At 24.4% G+C, this 5926-nt stretch overlaps 1 pseudogene; it reads left to right on the top strand.

Annotated features, from left to right (window-relative positions):
- The first annotated feature begins 4968 nt into the window (after window positions 1-4968).
- Window positions 4969-5926, top strand: part of LOC120780008 — an 8828-nt pseudogene continuing 7870 nt past the window's right edge.

The raw sequence follows: 5926 nt of genomic DNA, 5'->3' as shown, positions 1-5926 counted from the left end.
AAAGAAAAATAGGAGAAAAATAGTAAGAAATATAATTTGATAAAAGAGGGTAAGTTTGTTCCTTAGTAAATAACTTAATCGCGTCACAAAAAGGTTGGGGAATCCCTATTAAACCCACTTTATTTGGTCCCTTACGAATCTGAATATAACCTAAAACCTTACGCTCTAAAAGAGTTAAAAAAGCCACTCTAACTAAAACACAAATTACCAAAATTAAACTTCCAATAATTGATAAAATAAATTCTATAAAAAACAAGTACTATTTGTAATATAAATTACATAAATAAATTCTAAATTTATTGCACTAATCTGCCAAAATAGTATAAATTAATCATATTCGTCATATAAAATATTATTATTCTAATACCTGGTCCTTTCGTACTAAGGTATTATAATGAATTAAAGATAGAAACCAACCTGGCTTACGCCGGTCTGAACTCAGATCATGTAAGAATTTAAAAGTCGAACAGACTTAATATTTAAGCGGCTACACCTAAAAATATATCTTAATCCAACATCGAGGTCGCAAACTTTTTTATCGATATGAACTCTCCAAAAAAATTACGCTGTTATCCCTAAAGTAACTTAATCTTATAATCACTATTAATGGATCAATAACTCATAAATTAATGATTTTTAACAACTAAAAGTTCATTAAATTTTAATATCACCCCAACAAAATACTCTAAATTATAAAAATAAAATTAATCTAAAAAATTTAAACAACTTAAAATATAAAGATTTATAGGGTCTTCTCGTCTTTTAATTAAATTTTAGCTTTTTGACTAAAATATAAAATTCTATTATAAATTTATATGAAACAGCTTATACCTCGTCCAACCGTTCATACCAGCCTTCAATTAAAAGACTAATGATTATGCTACCTTTGCACAGTTAGAATACTGCGGCCATTTAAATAATTTCAGTGGGCAGGTCAGACTTTTAAAATAACTCAAAAAGACATGTTTTTGTTAAACAGGCGGGTAAAATTTTTGCCGAGTTCTTTATACAAACTTATCATTTAAAATTATATAAACAAAAAATATACTAATTCTATCATTATTTCTTTTTATATTTTATTAATAAAAAAATTTTTATAAATAAATTAAAATATAATAAATAATATAATTTATAAAATAATTTATAACAAACTTTATAATGGTTGCTAATTCTAAGCATACATTTTATATTAACATTATTAATTTTTAATAATTTATCTTAAAGCTTATCCCTTAAGATATTCAAATAAATAAATTTTTCAATTAAATAAATAACCAAAAAATCAAAAACCTGTAAATTAAATTTATTTCTAAAAAAACTAGATACCTTTATAAACGAATAACATTTCATTTCTAATAATTTATTTAAAATAATTTTGACACATTAACTTTAATAAACTATTAACTCTTATAAAATCGAGATTAATATATACATATTAATTATTTGATAAACCCTGATACACAAGGTACAATAAATTAAATTTTCTTTTAATACAAAAATTTTTCAAAATATTTCAACTATCTTTCACAATACTAATCAACTATTATTAATATTATTTTTTCATTAAAAATTACTAAAACATTTAATTATATAATTATTTTTAATACCTTAAATTTAAAAACAAAATAAATTAATAAGCAAATTTTGATCAATTTATATTGATTTGCACAAAAATCTTTTCAATGTAAATGAAATGCTTTACTGAATAAGCTTTAAATTGTCATTCTAGATACACCTTCCGGTACATCTACTATGTTACGACTTATCTTGCCTTAATAGCAAGAGCGACGGGCGATGTGTGCATATTCTAGAGCTAAAATCAAATTAACAATCTTTAAAATTTTACTATCAAATCCACCTTCACTAAACATTTCAAAATTAGATCCGTTTAAATAAATTTATTGTAACCCATCTCTACTTAAATATAAGCTACACCTTGATCTGATATAAATTCTTATAAAAATTATAGAAAATTATTATTCTAATAAAATATTCTGATAACGACGGTATATAAACTGAAAAACAAATTTAAGTGAGGTACATCGTGGATTATCAATTACAGGACAGGTTCCTCTGAATAGACTAAAATACCGCCAAATTTTTTAAGTTTCAAGAACATAGCTACTACTACCTTAGTGATTAAAATTACATTTTAAATAATAGGGTATCTAATCCTAGTTTATAACTAAAATTTACAAGCTTCAAAACCTTTATAAAAAAATTTTTTAAATTTAAAATTTCACCTAATAAATTTAATGTTATTTTCATATAATAAATTTTAACTCACACCAAACAAATTTTATTCGCATTATTTGTGTAACCGCGGCTGCTGGCACAAATTTAGCCAATACTCTATGAAATTACTATTTCCAAATTTCTTTGATTAATAATACTATTTACTGAGAATATAATTAAATTTTATTTACTATTTAAATAAATAAAAATACACGCAAAAACTTACATATAAAATAAATCAATAATAAAATACAAAGCCAAAATAAAACTTTAATATTAGTTAAATTAATAATCAATATATAACAACAATAAATATAAATATTAAAGTAAATAACATTAGTAAGTTAATATAAAAAAAATTAAATTAAAAACCTTAAATAAAACCGATTAGTAGTTTCTCTTAATCAGCAAATTACCCCTAAGTAATATACCGTTTTTCATTAAAAAATTAGATGAAACTTAATCTATTATAAAAATCAACTAAATTAAATCTTACTGTTAATTTTTAAAATTAATTTTAAATCTATCCATATTTATAAAAATAAATATTAATAATAAAAAAAAATAATATACAAATTGAAATAATAATTAAATTAAATAATAAAAAAAAATTATATTAATAACTAGTAATTTAACTAATATTTAAGTTTCATCTAATTTTTTTTTTTTTTTAATAAATTTTATAAATATTAAATTTATTTATAAATATTTTATCATGTATTTATTTTAAATGTAAATTTATTTATTATACTTATATAAATATTAAAAATAAATAAACGATATACCAAGTTAAGATTAATATATATATATATGTATATAAATATTTAATTAATTAATAGATATCTATATTCATATAAAAAAACCTTAAGATTCATAGATGAATAACAGTATTATCAATTTATTAGTATATAATATAATCTAACATTATAAACATTGTTATAAATTAATATTAAAAATAAATTTATTATAATCATTTATCTATTTATATGAAGTTGATCTTTTAATTCTCGGAAATGTCTATATTGGAATTTTAAGTTATCTAGATTAACAAAAATTAATTTTTAAAGCAGTACTTTTTTTATTTATTTAAATACTTAAAAAATAATTTTTAATTAAGGTATGTATACAACTTAAATGTAAGTATAAAAAAAAAAAAAAAAAAATTAGATGAAAACAGCCTATTTCATTTGAAATAAGTTAATTTCATTCAATGAATTGCCTGATAAAAGGGTTACCTTGATAGGGTAAATAATGCAATCAGTATTGCATTCATTATATTTAATAGAATTAAACTATTTCTAAAAGTATCAAAAACTTTTGTGCATCATACACCAAAATATACCCTATTTATTAAAATAGCAATAACTATAAAAAATATACCTATTAAATTAAAAATTAACATTAGGTTAAATAAAAAGATAAGCTAACTAAGCTACTGGGTTCATACCCCATTTATAAAGGTTCTAATCCTTTTCTTTTTAATTTTTAATAATTCAGCAAAAATTATATTCTTTTTTATCTTAATAACAGGAACCCTAATTACCGTCTCATCTAATTCTTGATTAGGTGCCTGAATAGGGCTAGAAATTAATTTGTTATCATTTATCCCCCTAATAAATAGTAATAACTTAACATCTACAGAAGCCTCATTAAAATATTTTTTAACTCAAGCCATAGCATCAGCAGTGCTACTGTTTGCTATTATATTAATACACTTAAATAATTACCCAATTACCCAAGACAATTCTTCTTACAGTAATTTAATTATTATTTCTTCACTACTATTAAAAAGAGGAGCAGCACCGTTTCATTTTTGATTTCCTAATGTTATAGAGGGACTCTCTTGAATAAACGCTCTTACTTTAATAACATGACAAAAAATTGCCCCTCTAATACTAATCTCTTACACAACACAAAACACCTTTATTTTCGTAGCAATTATTACCTCAACTATCACAGGATCGTTAGGAGGGCTCAATCAAACATCTCTGCGAAAATTAATAGCCTTTTCATCAATCAACCACTTAGGATGAATACTAGCAGCTATACAAGCGAATGAATCAATATGGTGTATTTACTTTTCTTTTTATACATTTTTATCATTCAGCTTAACCTTTATATTCAACAATTTTAAGATATTCCATATTAACCAACTATTTAATTCATTCTTCAATTCTAAAATCCTTAAGTTCATTTTATTTTTAAACCTACTTTCACTGGGTGGACTGCCCCATTTATCGGATTTTTACCTAAGTGGCTAGTGATTCAACTTTTAGTACTAAAAGTCAATATATGTTAATAACGATTATAACAGTTATAACACTAATTACCTTATTTTTTTATCTACGACTATGTTTCGCGGCATTTATGCTTAATTATTATGAAAATAATTGAACTATTAATATAGTTATCAACAATATTTCTTTTAAATTAATACTAGTCCTATCGTTTATCTCCACATTTAGTCTAATTTTAGTTTCCACGGTTTATTTATTCTTATAAATTACAGCATACAAGGCTTTAAGTTAATTAAACTAATAGCCTTCAAAGCTATAAATATAAGTATAAATCTTTTAAGCCTTAGTAATTTATTACTCCTTTAGAATTGCAGTCTAATGTCATTATTGACTATAAAGCCAAACTTAAATATTAGTTAAATTACTGTAAATGATTAAAAAGAATAAATTCTTATAAATAGATTTACAGTCTATCGCCTAATCTTCAGCCATTTAATCGCGACAATGGCTATTCTCAACAAATCATAAAGATATTGGAACTTTATATTTTATCTTCGGAGCCTGAGCAGGAATAGTCGGAACATCCCTTAGAATTTTAGTCCGAGCTGAACTAGGGCATCCCGGAGCATTAATCGGAGACGACCAGATTTATAATGTAATTGTAACAGCCCATGCTTTCGTAATGATTTTCTTTATAGTTATACCAATTATAATTGGTGGTTTCGGAAACTGGCTTGTTCCTTTAATATTAGGTGCGCCCGATATAGCATTCCCACGAATAAATAATATAAGATTTTGATTACTACCTCCTTCCCTTACACTACTATTAGTGAGAAGTATAGTAGAAAACGGAGCTGGTACAGGTTGAACAGTTTACCCACCCCTATCGTCTGTTATTGCACACGGAGGGGCTTCAGTTGATTTAGCTATTTTCTCACTTCACTTAGCTGGTATCTCATCGATTTTAGGAGCAGTAAATTTCATTACAACAGTTTTTAATATACGATCTACAGGAATTTCGTTTGACCGAATACCTCTTTTCGTTTGAGCAGTTGTATTAACAGCCCTATTACTTTTACTATCATTGCCAGTTTTAGCAGGAGCTATTACTATATTATTAACAGATCGAAACTTAAATACCTCCTTTTTTGACCCCGCTGGGGGAGGAGACCCTATTCTTTACCAACACTTATTTTGATTCTTTGGACATCCAGAAGTTTATATTTTAATTCTTCCAGGATTCGGAATAATTTCTCATATTATTAGTCAAGAGTCAGGAAAAAAGGAAACATTTGGATCTCTAGGAATAATTTATGCTATGATAGCAATTGGCTTATTAGGATTTATTGTATGAGCTCACCATATATTCACAGTAGGTATAGATGTAGACACTCGTGCCTATTTCACTTCAGCCACAATAATTATTGCTGTACCTACAGGTATTAAAAATTTTT

The sequence above is a fragment of the Bactrocera tryoni genome, unplaced genomic scaffold (genome assembly GCF_016617805.1).
Source record: "Bactrocera tryoni isolate S06 unplaced genomic scaffold, CSIRO_BtryS06_freeze2 scaffold_120, whole genome shotgun sequence".
Taxonomy (NCBI): domain Eukaryota; kingdom Metazoa; phylum Arthropoda; class Insecta; order Diptera; family Tephritidae; genus Bactrocera; species Bactrocera tryoni.
This window is presented reverse-complemented; position numbering and strand designations above follow the sequence as displayed.